Source organism: Sciurus carolinensis, chromosome 1 (genome assembly GCF_902686445.1).
Source record: "Sciurus carolinensis chromosome 1, mSciCar1.2, whole genome shotgun sequence".
NCBI classification, from domain to species: Eukaryota; Metazoa; Chordata; class Mammalia; order Rodentia; family Sciuridae; genus Sciurus; species Sciurus carolinensis.
This window is the reverse complement of record NC_062213.1, coordinates 102691306-102709420: the sequence shown is the minus strand read 5'-3', so window position 1 is coordinate 102709420 and position 18115 is coordinate 102691306. Positions and strand designations below refer to the sequence as shown.

Genomic DNA, 18115 nt, shown 5'->3' with positions numbered 1-18115 from the left:
TTGAGTTTTTTTTTTTAAAGAAAAATTTTTTCAAGTGATCAGTGTCTAAGAAATAGAAAGTCATCTTTACCAGAACTACTTACGAAAGGAGTCACTGAGCTGAAGGTGACGTGGATTGGAGGGTGTCAGTGAGAGGGTGGGGTAAGGAGGTGATCGGGAGCAGGAAGCAGAGAAGAACACCTCCACATTTCTCTATCACCTGCAAATTGCTCTGTGAGAAATTCCCCACTAGGGAGCCTCCAGCACCTCTCAGCTGATAGCCTTTAATGCATACAAAAGTGTGGAAGCAATCATACAGTGGGGGAGTCTCCATGGGCCCCCAGGCAAACTCAGGTGGAGGAATGAAAGCTGCCTGAAGAGCTCAAGAGAGGAAGGAAGGGAAACAGCTGCAAGTATCTCTGGAAGGAAAATCCATGCACATGGGGTGAGAAAGAGAAGAGGAGTGAGGGAGACAGGGCAGCCGGAAACAGCACATTTCCATTTATTTCAGTTTTGAAAACATAATGGTTTTGTTAGAAAAAAATTCAGGAATTGGTTCACATTGCTAGGAAATTTGCTTTTAAAAAAATGGGTAAACAAATCAGGTTTTAACTTCAATATGTAATTCTCTGCCTTCACTATTTGCTGTCCCATCAATGTGGGCTTCACAGCACACACTGGAGTTAGAATTTAAGGCTGTAGGAGGCAGTGAAGTTTAATTCTCTACCCACTGAATTTAACTTGTGCCTAGCTTGGCAGTGGAGAACATTGGAAAGATACAAATGGAATCCACACTGCTTCTTCTTTTGGAGGGGTTGGAGGATTGCTGGTCAGTAAAGCGATCAAGATGATAGGATCATATTTTGGGAAACTAAATTAAGAGAAATGTGGAATAGAGAGAGACAGCTGCCACATATTATGCTGTTCATCGACTTAATCTTTCTGAGTCTTCCTTTCCTTACCTTAAATTGAGGATAATGATACCAAACTCACAGGCTTGTTGTGAAAATGATATTAAACAAGAGCATATAACAGGACTTGGCTTATGGCAGATTCTAAATAAATGAATGTCGATTCACTTTCTCTGGCAGAACCCTCTGCCCAGACCCACAGGCACCGCAGTGCCGCTGATGAATCACTTGTTGGCTGCCATGTAGAAGCCCACTTCCTTCATCCAAGCAAATGGGGTGTTGTGAGCAGCTCAAAGTTTTCTCTTCTTCCAACCTCAAGGGACTGGGGTTAGGAGAATGAATATTTTGTGTTGTTTGCTGCCAGAAAGCTGTTGGCCAGGGGTGGGGGATGATGGCCGTTTTGATGTCTCTGTTAATCACACACTTGGTGCATTTCCAGGCAGGTGAAACAACAGCATTTTCTGGAATGTTCTACTTACTGCTGCTTACCACAGCCTTAGGGAGGCTATCCAGAGAAACTCAGTGGTGAGTGTTCACTCCTCTTGGACACCATGCTAGTAGGCATCTTAAAACCTGGTACCCTATTTGTGCTTCAGTGTACTGGAATGACCTTTGTAGGTGTCCAGTACACAGGGAATCTCTCTAACCACCCTACAGCACTCTCCCGGAGCTTCAGCTGGAGGGTTAAGCCATAGCCCACTCTGCATGCCAGGGCAGACAGCCTCTCATGAAAGGAACTGTTTCAGAAGTGACTATTTCCTTGAGAGACATGTCAGTCAATGAATGCTTCTCCAAGGAACATCAGGTTTTTTTTGAAAGTAATAGAAATGAACTCAATGACCTTTCATAGGGGTGTTGTTATTCTGTATTATTTCTATTCTTGCACAGATATAAGAAATTGTGCATCTTAAATATCTGCTAACAGTGGACCAAGATTTGACATAAGAGGATTTATACCGGCCCATTTAAAATTCACAACAACCTTATGAGATATTATTATTCTTATTCTGTAGACAAAACAGCTCAGTGAGGTTGGCCTGACAAAGTTCACAAGAAGCTGCATGATGCTGACTTTTTAATCTTCAAACATGTGGTCTTTCCACCTCACCATGGAGTCTCTCTAATCCTACACTGAAATGGGACATCAAGCCTGGGGTCTGGGATTTAAAATGTGCTGCTCTCCAAAATGAAATTCTTCCTTCATAAAGTTAACTTATGTCCCCCTCACCACTACACTGAAGTACCAGTCATAGATCTGTGTTAGAAGAGGTCATCTTTGAGCCTTCCAAGGTATATGTCAAGTTTATGATCCTAATTCCCTGGGGACTCCTGCTGAATTTAGCCACGAATGATTCCTCACCCTCCATTAGGGATACTGAGCAAGATTATTGGCTCTTGCTTTCCAGCATTTTCCTGTGTCCACTCCTCTATTAATCCCACTGTCACCACCCACCTGCATTATTTCAATAGTCTCCTATCTCTTGCTTCTAGGGATTTTCCCTTCTAAATCCTGCTGTTTAGATCAATCTTCCCCAGACATCACTTTGCAAAGGTCATCTCTCATTCAGAAACATTCTGTTGATATGATGCAGCATGTAGGCTGATACTGGGAAAGAATGGTTGGTGACATAATATAGAAAACATGCTCAGAGTACATTATTAAATGATGAAAAAAAAACAGGTTATAGCATTCACAGAATGTTAATATTGGCAACTTATGTAGGTAGAATTATGGGTGATATTATTCTCTTGCTTATGTGTATTTCCTAATATTTTTGTAATAAACATTATTATAAAAAAGATAAAAAAAAGAAGTTACAGTAAAAATAATGAAAAGGCACAAGGGTAGCTTTTATTTTCTTACCATTTAATTTTGGCCAAAATAGTAACAGTTATCATGGCTGGTGTTGGCAAGGGTGAGGGAAGGGCATGCCTGGACATCCACAGGTGGGAATGTAAATTAACAGTCTCTGGGGAAGAGAGAGGGCAGAAACCATCCAAGTGGAAGATATGCATAAGTTTTGGATAAAAAAATTTAATTTCAGGAATCTATCATATAGAAAGATGATTCTCAAAGTTTGATCTACACTCACAGCATCAGACTCACCTGAGAACTTGGTAAAAATGCAAATTCTCTGGCTCCACCTCTAAGTTACTAAATCAGAAACTCCATGGGTGGGGTTCAGGAATCTGTGTTTTAACAGGAACTCCAGGTGATTCTCAGGTATGCTTAAAGTTTGAGGGCCACTGGTAGAGAGAGCCCTTCTATGGAAGGACCTTTGTGTGAACATGGGTAAAATAATAAGAATTTCAGGATAAATGTTTAGATCAGATACAAAGATATTTGAAAGTAATAAAAATGAACTCAATCACCTTGAGGTTTCTTTATAAAGGAAAGTGTATTTCTCCGTATTATTTATGGCCTAAAAAATCCAATCTTCAATAAAAACCCATCCTCCCATGTTGTCAGATTTTTTGTATTAAACATGGTCTTTCTCCAAGGAGACTCTTCTACTGTAGGGTAGGGACTGCTCTGTTCTCTTTCATTCTCAGCATTCAATCTGTAATAAAAAAACTACAGTTGATGAAGCTCATGGGATTTATACTAGCACGTATTTGCTATTAATATTAATATGTCAGTGATTCACTTACATAGCAGCAATGATAGCAATCAGAAAAGAGGCTCCCGGTGACCTGTCCATAGAGCTCACGAGATGGAATGGAGTGAGAATGACCCTTCTTAGGTACCCTTTCACGTGGTTTTGACTTCGGAGTTACAGATATTTTATATTATAAATATATTTTATATTTAATATAATATATTTAATATAATATACTTTATATTATATTTTAATTATTCATTAAATGTAAAAAGATTAAAAACAACCTTTAAAGTTGAATATAAAGAGAAACAAATGAATCTAGCTGAATATCTAATTGATAACTTAACCAAAAAGAGATTAGAGTACAATTTTGGACATTGAATTCTATGCATATTTTCTTAGTGCAAATATCTTTGAGAAAATTTTAATCTTACTTAGTTGACTATTTATTAAAATTATAATGATACTGAAATTCTGAAACAGTTCAATTTATATTGTCAGATAAAGCAAATAAGAAAATATTATATTGATATCTTTTTATGGTAGGTAGAATAATGTCTCTCTTCCCAAGTCATCCACACCTGGAACTTATGAATATGTTATGTTTCATGGCAAAAGGACATTGCAGACAGAATTTAGGTTTCCTTAAACTAGGGATTATTCTAGATTATTTTTTTAAATTTTAATTTATTTTTATTGTAAACAAATGGGATACATGTTGTTTCTGTTTGTACATGAAGTAACAGCATACCATTTGCAGAATCATACATTTACATAGGGTAATGATGTTTGATTCATTTTGTTATTTTTTCCTTCCCCCCACCCCTCCCACCCCTCTTTTCCTTCTATACAGTCCCTCCTTCTTCCATTCTTGCCCCCCTCCCACCCCCCATTATGTGTCGTTATCCGCTTATCAGTGAGATCATTCGTCCTTTGGTTTTTTGGGATTGGCTTATCTCACTTAACATGATATTCTCCAATTTCATCCATTTGCCTGCAAATGCCATAATTTTATCATTCTTTATAGCTGAGTAATATTCCATTATATATATATATACCACAGTTTCTTTATCCATTCATCAATTGAAGGGCATCTAGGTTGGTTCCACAATCTGGCTATTGTGAATTGAGCAGCTATGAACATTGGTGTGGCTGCATCTCTGTAGTATGCTGATTTTAAGTCCTTTGGGTATAGGCCAAGGAGTGGGATAGCTGGGTCAAATGGTGGATCCATTCCAAGTTTTCTGAGGAATCTCCACACTGCTTTCCAGAGTGACTGCACTAATTTGCAGCCTCGCCAGCAATGTATGAGTGTATCTTTTTCCCCACATCCTCTCCAACACCTATTGTTGCTTGTATTCTTGATAATCGCCATTCTAATTGTGGTGAGATGGAACTTAATGTAGTTTTGATTTGCATTTCTTTTATTAGTAAAGATGGTGAACATTTTTTTATATGTTTGTTGATTGCTTGTAGATCTTCTTCTTATTCTAGATTATTGAGTGGGTCAAATGAAATGACATGAACTTTCCACAATGAAAGAAGAGGACGAAGAGAAGCAAGAAAGACGCAATAAGGGAAGAAGAGGCAGAAGCAATTCAAAGCACTAGAAGGACTCAACTTGTCTTTGTTGGTTTTGAAGATAAAAGAAAGGGCCACACACTAAAGTATGCAGGTGGCCTCTAGAAGCTAGGAATGGCCTTCAGTTGACATCAAGGAAACCAGTCTCAGTCCTATAACCTTGAGGTACTGAATTCTGCAACCACCCCAATGAGCAAGGGTTACAGATTCTCCCCTAGAGTAGTGCAGCCCTGCTAACACCTTGATTTTTCTTTCATGTGACCCACACAAAACCTGTAACCTAAAAAAAGTAAGATTAGAGAAAAAAGAAATGTAAGATAATAAATACATTGGTTTGAGCTATTAATTTGAGAGAGTTTTTTATGACAGTATATTAATGTCATTACAAAATACCACGAATTGGGTGACTTAAACAATACAAATGTATTGTCTCACACTTCTGTGCAAAATCGAGTTGTCGACAGGATTGGTTCCTTCTGAGGATAGTGAGAGAAAGAGCTATTCCAGGTCTCCCCTTGGTCTCCATTTTCTCCCTGTGTCCTCAGGTCTTCTTCCCTTTGTACATGCCTCTGTGTCCAAGTTTTCCCCTTAATCAGGATACCAGTCATACTCACCTCCATGACCTCTTTTACTTGATTATGTCTGCAAATATTCTATCTCCAAAAAAGGTCATATTCTAAGATACTAAGGTTAGGGAATCACTAGGTATTTTTATTTGTAATTTTTATATATTTTATATAAATCTTATTTTTAAATTATATATTATGTATGAGATCATATACAGTCATGTGCTGTGTAAACAGATTATATTACCTAGTGATATTGTAGCCATCCTTAGGTGATTTTATAATAAGCATACTCTGTGATGTTGGTACAATGGCAAAATCACCAAAAGAACCATTTCTCAGAATGTGTCTCCATCACTAAGTGACACATGACAATATATACATTTATATGTCTATATATACATATTTTACACCAGGAACACCAACTCAGAGGACCTAAAAGCAATAGTATTCATGCAGTAATGAGCCTATTTAGTACCTTGATCTTGATTTGCAAATATTTCCCACTAAGGAATCAGAACTCTTTGAAGAAATAACTGTTTCTATTTCTAATGCAGGGAGAACACAAGTAAGCCTGGGGAGTCTTAGTGTGCCAAAAAGAAAGGAAATGCTTAAAGGAAATGCTTAAAGATTAATGGGGTTATGTCAAAAGGACACATGATCCTGTTTGAAGGGGTTCCTGCTGATCACGTTTGGGCTAATTTGAACATCAAGAAGAAAATGACAGTAATGGATTATAATCCATTGAATCTTTTTAAAGTTCATGAGTCATACTAAAAAAGAAACAAAGAAAGAAAGAAAGCACTTTTAAAAAAAATTTTCCTCATATATGTAGCTCACAAAGTAGTAACTGAGCCAGGTAAGGATTGCCAACAGATACTAACTTCTGAGTAAAAGGTTTTTGTATTAGGATATTTACACAGCATCAATATATTGCCCCACAAATTATTTAACAACTGCAAAGGTATAAAGTCACCTTTTAAATGCAGTTACTACTTGAAATAACCACTGTGTCACTAATAGAACAACCTGACATTATGCAGGCCTTTTGATAAGAGGCATACGTAATATGAGGTATACCCATGGATATATTTGACTTGAATCTAACCATACAAATTCAGAATGTGGCACATTCAATAGACAATTGGCCTGGAGTCTTCAAAAGAAGTAGAGAGTAGAATAGTGGCTTCCAGAAGCTGAGGGGAAGGGGCTGAGGAATGGGAAGAAGTTAAAAGGCACAATATTCTAATTAATCAGGAGGAATACATTTTCAAGATTTATTGCACAGCAAGTTAGCCACAGTTAATAATAATGTGTTGCATATTGCAAAATCACTAAAATTATATATTTTATTATGTTCTCACTTTAAAAATCACAAAATGATGTATGAAGAGATGGCTATGTTAAGTCAGCTTGATATGGTTATTACAGAATGTATACATATGTCAAAATATCACATTGTACCCGTGAATATATACAATTATTATTTGTCAATTAAAATAAAAACTTAAAAAAAAGAAAACACTAAATGCAATGTTAAAAATTGATTGAATCCTCTCTCTTTAAAATACTATTAAAAGACATTTTGGGGACTACTGGGAACTTTAGTGGACTATCTACATTAGATAATATTAGAAAATGTAGTGCTCTTTTTAAAATGTGATAATGATGTGATTGTGTTGGAGAATATCCTCATACTTAGGAGATGAATACCAAATGAAGTATTTGGTTCAGAGCCAGGATATCTATCTGCAAGTTATTTTAAATGATAATAGTTCTTTTACAAAGGACCCACTCTTACCAGCTCCTGAGAACAGATATTCAGGAATTTTGCAAGCCATTTGTTAAGTCATTGGTATCTTAAAATACTCATGGTGGGAATTTTTACACCACAGAAATTGGCAAATACTACAAATGAAGACCACTGTGCCAGCCCCCGATCCAGTTTATCAGCCTGCCACTGATAGGAAATCAGATGTTAATAATTACTGAAAAATTTCAAGTGTACCTTTGGGTTCAGTATGGTATTTCAACTTTTTTGAAGATTTTAAGGTTTTCAAAATTAAAAAGAGAAAAAGTAGGACAACAGTCAATCTGTCCTGGGAATTGTGAAAATCATAGGGAGAAATAGAGAGAGAGAGAGAGAGACAGAGAGAGAGAGAGAGAGACAGAGAGAGAGAGACAGAGAGAGAGAGAGAGAGAGAAAGAGAGAGAGAGAGAAGAGAAAGGCTACTGGTAGCTGCTACATTGACAATCTCCCAAGTGAGACTGTGGGGTATGTTGGTGGCCCCAGACATCAGACCGGGGATTCTGCAGTGACAATGACCTTGGGTTGACAGAAGTGGGGTGGACTCCTACTTTTGCTCTGTGCACAGCCAACTTTTCTTCCTTCCCTCTGGGCCTGGAACTGGGCTGCTGTGTTGGCAGATTGCATGGGTTCACAGGATCCTGAAGCTTCTCATTCTAATTCTCTTGATGGAAAGGGTAAGTGGCCTGTGGCAATTATGAGTGACAGAATGTTTACATATATCAAATATGTATATGTATATGTCTGGGTCCCTCTTCATTCTCCATTCTCTCTTCCTTTTCTATTTGTCTTTTCACCATTAATCCCCTATTCCTACACTCCTCTTCCCTCTCTGTGCTACCAACTTCACTCAGGAATGCCCTCCCAACACCTCTGCCTAGCTCCAACCTACCCACGCTCTTAGGGCAATCTCAAGACATCACTTCCACAAACCTCTCCATAACCTCTCCCCTTCTTTATTCCACCTCATGGCATTAATGTCTGGAACTGCATCCTGGGAAACATTTCCCAAATTGAGTTGTGTGGCCGATTTTTAAAAACTATGAACTTATGAAAGTCAGAAACTGGACTCCATATATACTTGCTATGTAAAACACTACTGTCTCTCAAATACAGGCTGACACACAATACCTTGTGAACTTGATTGAACGTCTATTCTCTCCCCATCTTCTCAGTTCTCTTTGTTGTTGTTGTTGTCATTTTATGTCTCTCCCCATCTCTCCCTCCCTTTTAATTCCCAGGTCTGTTCTAGGCTAGCCAGTGTTCTCTTGAGCTTATTTCTCTCCCCTCTTTAGACCCTTTAGAAGGTGGAAGCTGTGTCTGGTCCTTAACTCAAGGTCTCTTCTCCATCCAATGGATTCTCCTTACTTGGAGGAACTTTCTATTTCATAATTCCTGATGAGAAGAAAGGCTGTCTCTGAGAAATACGGACACTTTATACACTGTCCTCATTCAAGCTATCCATCCCCAAAGTCTGCTGGCTTCACAAAGGAAGCGGTGTGGGGCACGGGTACTCTCAGACAGACATCTGCATCACACATTTTTTTCTCTCCCATCGCCTCACCCCCCACCCCAACCCCCCTTGAATTCTCTGGACTGATTCTTGTGGTAAAATCTCACACATTTTCTCAATCTATATGCAAACCAGGTAGGATTGACAGCTGAAGAAAGCTGCACATTGCCTGGCCTAAAGTTATCTGTTCTCCCTCTGAGAGAAAATCTTTGAGTCCTATGACAGTGCCTCGAAGCCATGGCCCTTGTCCTGGGCTGCCCCAGCCCAGGCGTGCATCTGACCCCTACTAATGTGCAGGACCTTTAACAGCAGAGGGTGGGGGAGGAGGTAACTAGAGCCCACTGCATGCCAATGATTCATGTTCTCTGAAGGGATCAGAGTGTTATTAGAAACCTTGCCTGCCAAATGCAGGGCAAATGTAACCAATTTATTAATGCTGAGAAACCAATGTGTGAAATTGGACCAAGAGGAGAGGGGCCAGCTGCCCCCTCTCCCCACTTCCTGCTCTCTGCCAGTGGCAGAGGGAGGGTAGGGTACAAAGGGATCTGTCTTCTCTGGGAGGACAGTTGCAGTCCTAATCACATGTGATAGTGACAACAAATATTCCTGGCTGAAGCTTCAAAGGGCTGGGAGATAATTGTATCCACCATCCCAGCCGACCAGCCTGCGTGATGCCTCAGCCTGCAGCTTGTAGGTTGGGAAGCTGTGGGTCAGGAAGGTGGGGAGATTGGCCCCAGAGTGTCCCTCTGTCCTCACTATCAGGACCAGGGGGCTACTGAGGAGTGAGAATGTCTCTCAATGGCAACAACTTCCATAGTGAATGCTGGTCAATTAGGCTCTTTTACGTACATGGTTTTAGATTAGTCTCAGTATTGTAAGGCCGTTTGTGGTTTTCTGCCAGCAGAAGAAGAGGATTGCTTGAGAGTAGGTTGCATTTCTATACACTTCACTGATTTGCCTCTAAAAGATGATTGAGTTTAAAAAGACATTATCAGTCACTGTTTAATAAAGGATTACTATATGTGTCTCCTTATTATCTCATTTAATCCTCACAGCAATATCCATATGAGATATTTTCATTCTTCACTTTCAGTTGAGGAAACTGAGTCCAGGAAGTTAACCAAATTGCCCAGGATTATAGGTTTAAGCAGACAGGATTCAAGCCTATGTTTGTTTAACTATGGTCTATACCATTCAAGTTTAAGAAGCAAAAATTCCCAGAAACATTCTTGAATAATCTGGTAGAATTATTAAGAAGCATATGCAGGTAATTTTCTTGCTAATGCTGTATCGGAAAGTCCTGTATTTCAGATTACTGATTTTCAGAAGCTGACTTACAATGAAAGCAATAGATACATTTCACAGAGTGTAAATAAATCTTTAAGGTGATTTGGATATATTTGAGAATCTTCTAAAGTGTTGGCTTGTTTGGGCAGGCATCATTATCATTATATATGACTCTGGGAGTGGGAGAAAAGATCTCATTTTAGAATCTTAGCTATTTAGATTTTGGATGAATATCATTTATTTTTGCACTGTGTCACTGCGTCATGTCTCAACTCTAAATGCAAGGTGGTGTCTAGTAGGAAAATTTGATCAATTTGAATTAAGGGTCTCGATAATAGTTCTTTCACAAAGGACCAAACACTTTTTAACTAAAGATAGACTCTTTAGTTGATTGTGAGTATGATTTTTTGAAGATGTTAATAGAGTCCCCATGCCTAAATGCTATTCAACTCACAAGTTCATTTCTTCTGAAAAGGTACTGGGTGTATTGCAGTATCATGTAATGACTGGCATGATTACCAGGGCAGGGTTACCTTCCATTTTCTGGGTACTTTCCCTCCTCCTTCCCTTTTCAATGATAGTCTAACAGGCCCTGAAGGCTTCTGTGTGCCACGAAGCAGGAATAGTCTCCTTTTTCTCCATTTGTAGGAGGAGGATCAGTCCAGCATTGCAGAGACATGGAAGGAAAGTTCAGTCTTTATTTTCAGTTAAAATCTGGTCCAATTCCTCTTACTTGTTTTGATATCTGTAAGAGATTTCCCTATTTCCTCCTTGTCCTATAATCTGTTCATGTCCTTTTCCAAAACCTTCCAGAAGAATAAATCACTCATTAAGAAGCAATATGTAAGCTAATAAAGTTACATGTGTAAAATTAAAAATAATTTTCAGTGTTTGGAAAAGTGAAACTGTTGTCCCTTCAATATGATAGCAACAATAGACTCCTGAGGACTTGAAAATTAATATGTCCTCTGAAGGCTGAATTAGTAAGATTGACACTCAAAGGGATTAGACAGCTAGTATGAGAAAAATGACAGCTTCCAAAATAATAATGCCAATAATAATAAGGCAAAGGACCAATATATAATTGTGAATCCAAAAAGTGGAACTGGGAATCTTCCCAAGGAGACAAGGCTGAAATGAAAGGGTATTTTAGGAAGAGGAAATGCAATAAAATATGTTATATCTGGAAAATGACTGTAAGCAGAGGTTGGCTGTCAAGGATGAAAAGGAAAATTGGAAGAATGCTGGGTTTAATCTGTTTAGAGGTAAACCAGTCATTTCCAAGGGGTACGAAGCACTGAGGTTTGCTTGGTACAAGTTTTCCTTCAGTGAAATGCCTCAAGACCAGCGCTTGGTAGACTGAGTGCAGTTCACACTGCATTGACTCCTAGTATTTGTTTTGCAATGGAATAACCTCTCAACTCATTCCACATAGAAAAATCTAGGTTTCTAGCTTTCCTTGAAAACCTGGGAATATCTGATTAATCAGGCTGATCGCAGCATGCTGGAGACATAAAGTAATGGCAGCTTCCTTTAGAAAGATGCGCCTCCTCCCATTTGTTACCATTCCCACTATTCCCTATCACCACTGGTTTCCTGATCTACCCTCTTTTACGCTTCGTTGGTGTTTGAGTGTGACCCTCTACTGGGTAACATCACTTCAGCTCCTTTGACTGAAATTCATGGCTTCAGACCCTGAACTCTCATTGTTCTGATTCTGAGCTCCACATGCAACCATCTGAGAACTTGACTCCTGTATAATTTGCTGTAAGTACGGAATTCATTGATTTTTCCATGAGCATCCTGGTCTACATGAAGAAGTGCATAGAGTAAATGAAAAGGCTTAGGAGTTGGAGGTGAAAGGCCTATTCCAATTCTGGCTCTGACATTTACTAGATAAGGTCATCAGGAGACCTCTGGACACCATATCAGTTATCTTCTCCTGGATACCTTGGGTTGCAAACCAGAATATTCAAACTGTAAAAACAGTTGATACTTCTAAGTCACAAATTACAACATCCCCAAATCTAACTCGCCCACCAACGAAATTGAGTTTCTCTAGAGAGAGGGGGACATTACAAAGAAGGAAAGCTATTGATCAGAAACACTCTTTGATGGTTATCTGTTCCAAGGAGGAAGAGGGAAAAATGGTGGGTAGAACATAGAGTGTGCATGTAGGAGGCATATATTCAAGTCCAAGTTCTTTCCTTTATTATTTATATGAATTAGTTATATGAATTAGCAAGTTAGGTGTTAAGAGTCTCTAGGAAATCAATTTATTCCTATACTTAATATAAATTTTGTGAGAATCAAATAAACTAATAAGGAAGATACTATTGTGTAAACTATAAAATGTATGGAATTGTTAATATTAAAATTTTTATAAGTCCTTATATAAGCAAGAATAGATGTAGTAGGAGAAGGATCAGCACCAGGGTTTCTAGCCTGCCAGATTTGCATTCACAACCAAGAGATGAGTGCCAGGCTTCGAACACCTGTAACCATCAAAGCCTAGAGTGTAAATCAAGCCAGACTCTGGTTCATCAAACAAACACTAACATCAGTTGATGGTGAGAGTGGAGGGAAGAGCGCACAAACACTGTTGTGAATGTATGAAGTGGAACAAAAGAGGAAATCTAGTAGTACCTTTCAGAATGTAAACGAGGGCTAGGAATGAAGCTCTGTGGTAGAGTGCTTGCCTGGTGTGTGCAAGACCCTGGGTTCAATCCTTAGGACTGCAAAAAAACAAGCAAAAAAGATGATGTTGACTTGGCAATTCCCTTCTAAGAATTTATCCTACAGAAGTCCTTATATAAGTGGGTAGCATAGCTATTTACAAGAATGATCAAGGCAACATTATAAACAATATCAACTAATAGGGAGGTAGTTAATACATTTGCACATCCTTACTATGACTCCTATGTAGTCATTAACAAAAAAGGTATATGTATATATAGTGTATACTGACATGGAATGGAGTCTATAATTGGTGATTGCAAGTTGCAGTGCAATATATATAGTGTGACCATATTAAAAATTAACCTAGATGCACATATGTACCTAGAATGACTCTAAAAGTATACAGGCCTAATTTTTAACATTGGTTTACACTGTGAAGTTGGAGTTGAGCATAAGGAAGGCACTCTGACTTTTTACTTAGCAAGCTTCAAATATTGAATATTTTATAATGATCATGAAGTACTATTATAATTTTAAAAATACAATTAAAGCTCCCATACAAAGATGATAAATACTAAGGTGATGGAAATGCTAGTCACTCTGACTTGATCATTGCACATTGCACACAGTATCAGGTTATCAACTCTACCCCATAAATAGTATAATTATAACCTATCAATTGCAATATGTTGATTACCTAAATGCAGTTAAAAATTGAAAAGGAAAAATTAAACCAATATTTAAATTAGGAAAAAGAAAATGTAATTAAATAGCTAACACGGAAGGTAGGAGGAAGGCCAAGGAACAGAAGGTGAACACAGAGTCAGGACAATACCCACCTGGGATCTCTGTGAGAATTTAAACTGGACTGACTGTCCCTGAAACTTAACATCTGAACTTGTTAACCCCTCCCGGAATTGATCACGGATGATTCACAGATTGTGCCTCTAGTGTAGTATCTTCTCTAGTGTCAACCTACTGCCCAACTCTGGTAAATGAAATGATAGATTTTCTTTGCAGACTGGATCTGGGACTTTTTCTCACATCTTCTCCCAGCACTAAATCTTCTCCCAAAGCTACTTTTAATTCTGTTATCCTGTCTTAGCATTGATATAGCCCATCAAGATGCCAGAATGGGCTAGGGGATCTTCAAGATAGTACAAAACTTAAAGTTACCCATAGATGGTCACTGCCACTGATAAGAAGTGGTTGTCAGTCTCACACGTGTTTCCTAGTGGGATAACTGGAAAAGCAATGGGAATAGTCACATAAGAGTCACTGTCCTGTTGTTTCTAATAGCCCCAATAATTTGTATACAAATACCCAAAGTTGTATGTAGTTTTTAAGGTTTAACTATCTGCAGGGATTGGAATTGGAAGGTCACTAGCTTGAGCCAATCTGTCTCTCTTAGTTTGCCTGGACACTGACCTCTCCAAATAAGGATCTTTATCTATATTGCATTTCATAATTCATCAAGAACACATGGAAAGATTACAGGAGTGAACTTAACTTTCTTTTAAACCATATTGTGTGGATCAGAGACATGGCTCCACATAGTTAGGGACCTTTATTCTTCTCATACTCCTCAATGAGCAGGCTGGGGTGAGATTTGTGCACTGACAAGGGAGATGGTTAGAGAGATATGACTTCTCTCAAGACTGGAGTTGAAATCCAACCTCAATTAAGTTAAGGGATCCTCAATTAAGACTGTCTGGCCCTCACAGCCCTGCCAGCTTTAGGAGCTAAAACAAGACCTCCTCAGGACCCAGAACAGAAGCATTTTCTCATAAAATTTCTTTTACATTTTCGATTCTCCATGGGTCTTAAAACAATATTTTGTAAGAAGGGTCATTTTCCATTTTGAGCTTCAATTCTGAATTTCTTGCTTTTCAAATGCTAGTGAGAAGAGTTAAAAGCACTTTATAAAGAAAGCATATTGTTTTTTACTCTTGTTGTGGAAGATCTGAAAAACATTTCATTTGAAGTCAATCAAAGTTTATGTCCTTGTCTTTCTCCTACCAGAAGTATGTGTTTTCATGAGTCACCTAAACATGAAGGAGATAATAGTAATTGGTCAATCCTGAATTACCATTTCATCAAGAATAATAAATGAGAAAGTGCCTAGAAAAGCATACTCTAATGCACCATACAGATATTACTTCTGTTATGCAATATGAGTGAAATAATGCTAAGTTTTCTGATATTTTTTTCAAGTAGGAGGAAATAAAATAGTCAAAGCCTAGTATACATTTTAAATTTACAGGAAAGTCTATAAAATGTATGTTCATTTTGTGAGAATCACAAATTCTTCTTTGATTGTTTTTAAACTTCTGAAAGGAAACACTGCTTTTCTCCCTGAACACGAATATAAGATTTCTTCCCCAGACATTGTTGGATGAGTTTGCTCCACAATAGAGATAATAATTCATATTATATGTACATATATGTACATATATATCAATTGAGAAGGAGGATAAAGGCTTTACTGAGAAAAAAAAATGATGAGGGGCATGGGCATTCTCTGCTTTTGTTGGTTACAATCTTGGACTGTTGAGTGGCCAAAAAACTAAACCTGAGTACTGTTTTTTTTTTTTTTTTGTAACATTTAGTTTTATTGTAACAAAGCAACTTGTACACTTTTAACGTTTAAAAACTGAGCATCATCTTTCCTTTCCAGTGAACACAAAAAGAAAATTTAAAAAGAAACAAACAAAATTACAATAGAGAATGTCAATTCCAAATAAGATCCTACAGGTTCTGCTGATTCTCCCATCGAGTGGCAGGGCTCAAGTCATCATTAGGAGGAGAATTTTATTTAAAAGTGTCATCTTAAACTGCAAGGATGTCCGTTAAACATCACAATTAAACATGCCAAAGGAGAAGCCATGTTGTCAAAATGCCCACTTAACCCACCCAAACATCTCAAACCCACCCTTTGCTGACCTTCTATAACCCCATTTTTTTAAGTTTTTTTTTCTTTTTTAAACAAGAAAAAGTAGACAGATACATGTTGGTAATTGCTAACTGTCCATATTCACATAGAGACACAGTGTAATCTCTGAGCCAATATACAGAGAAAGGAGGAAAAAGCTAGAATTCTATGCACTACTACACAGGGGCCTAGCACCCTCCAGCTTCCAGCAGAGTGAAGGGAGCAGAAGGTTTTTCTTTTTTCCCACAGAGCACGGTGGTGTTGATTCCATACAGTTTTTTGTTTTTGAGACAGGAAGGGATAAAAATGAATTCAGAACAGAAGGGTGTAGATTCTTTCCCATTATACTCTGCTCAAGGTATTTCCCCCCAAATAAGTTGAGAACATGGTTTGAGAAAAGAGACCTCAAGAACAGGGTGACTGAGCACAAAGGGGGGGAAGAAAGGAAGGAAAAAAAAAAAAAAGACTGCAACTTGCTCCCAGGGACCCGAAATTAAAAGGAAAAAAAAAAAAAAAAAAAAAGGAAAGAAAGAAAGCAACAACAAACAAAGGAAAAAAAAAAGGTTGGAATCCATCAGTGTTCAATTAGTCATCTTCTCCTTCATCCTCCTCTCCTTCCTCCCCTTCATCATCATCTTCATCCTCTTCACCTTCATCTCATCCCCTTCTTCATCAATATCTTCCAATCCTTCTTCTTCTTCATAATCATCATCATCTTCTTCTCCTTCCCCTTCTTCATCATCCATATCAGGAACCAAGTAGTACTGCAATGAATTTGGCCAAATATCATCTTTGATGACCTCTCCTAATTCATCTGCACCTGCATCAGAATGGTCAGTAAACAGGTAAAGAAGCTCTCTGGTCTTCATGCTGCCTCTTCCTGCTGGCTTATTCTGCGTTTGACTTGAACGTTTCGTCAAATCCTTTCCAGATTTCCATTTGATTTCAGTGGACTTTGAAGATGGATCACCACTCTCATTCAGATGAAATTCTTTGGAGAGAACTTTATTTTCGAAGTAAGGATTTTCATCAAAATAAAAATCTATTCTGTAACCTGATTTGATATCTTCAAATTCTGTCACTTCAACTCTGGTCAAATAATGCAGCGCCTCTTCATCTTCTTCCCCAAGCAGTGCAGTCACTTGTGGATGGTTGACAAATGTTGTTACCCAAAAATTTGGGATTTTGGCGATCAATTCTGACCTCTTCTGAAAAAATGGTTGGCGGAGTTTGTTATATTTCTGTTCTACTTTCAATATCTCCTCACTGGCTTGTTCATTAAGTCTGTCTATTTCATTTTGTACTTCATCAATATGTTCAATTGCTTCTTGTTGTTTTTCACCCTTCGGCAAGCCCGGAGAGGCCGATGAATCCGCCTGCCTTGGGGCAGGAGGCAGTTTGGGTTTCTTCGTTTGAGACTGGAGCGAAGATTGGCGTTTGGGGGCCATCCTGTGAGGGAAGTCAAGGAGCAGAGCTGCGGTCTCACAGCTCACCAGGGAGAAGTGCAGAGACCTGAGTACTGTTTATAAGATCCCAGCTTTAAGAATTTTGAGTGTTACCTGATTAATATTCATGAACTAATACAGAATAAACTTGAAACTTCTTAACCCAACTATGTCAGATGACTCACTGTGTGCATAACATCACCAAAGAGCCATCCTAGCATCATCCACCCTGGGATTCGAAAAGTGCAATTGACTTTCTTGGCAACAACTTCAAATATGCAGGTTATTTACAACATTTGTTCATTCATTTATGCACACAAATAAAAACAAATACTGAGTATGTTTTCATTAAGTATATGTATTCTAAGGTCTGAGAATTAAGACGCAAAGTACATTGTCTCTGTCATCAAAAAAACTCAAAAGATGGAGGGGAGACAGCATAGTAAGCAAATAATCAAAACTCTGCAGGGCATAAAGTATGGTGTAAACAGTGGAGGGATTGCCTAACTTCTCAGACAAATCAGAAAAGACTTTGTCAGAGTGGTGACATATAAAAAAGACCTTGAAAGATAAAAGGAGCTCTCAAGGTAAAGGAGTGGAGACAGGAATTTCCAATGTAGAAGATAGCAACTAAGCTACAAAAGGCACAGAAACGAGTCAATGTCTGACAAGAAGGGGGCCTAGACTCCAGGGCTTTGGTGGAGAAGGGATTGAAGATACAGTTGTGCAGGATGCACCCCTGCCTTCAAAGGACTCAGAGTGTTTAACCCATAGGTAACAGGTAGCTACTGGGTGTTTTCATCAGGAGAGGA

The 18115-nt window shown here is 38.3% G+C and overlaps 1 long non-coding RNA gene and 1 pseudogene across 1 annotated transcript in view; one reads left to right on the top strand and one right to left on the bottom strand.

Annotated features, from left to right (window-relative positions):
• Positions 1-7091, top strand: part of LOC124992128 (uncharacterized) — an 86589-nt gene extending 79498 nt beyond the window's left edge. Inside the window, exons 2-3 of the long non-coding RNA XR_007110093.1 lie at positions 1330-1415; positions 4988-7091. This is a non-coding gene — a long non-coding RNA (uncharacterized LOC124992128). The remainder of the gene's footprint in view (positions 1-1329; positions 1416-4987) is intronic.
• A 9268-nt stretch (positions 7092-16359) lies between these two features.
• LOC124992101 (protein SET-like) lies at positions 16360-17306 on the bottom strand (annotated as a pseudogene).
• Between the last annotated feature and the right edge of the window lie 809 nt (positions 17307-18115).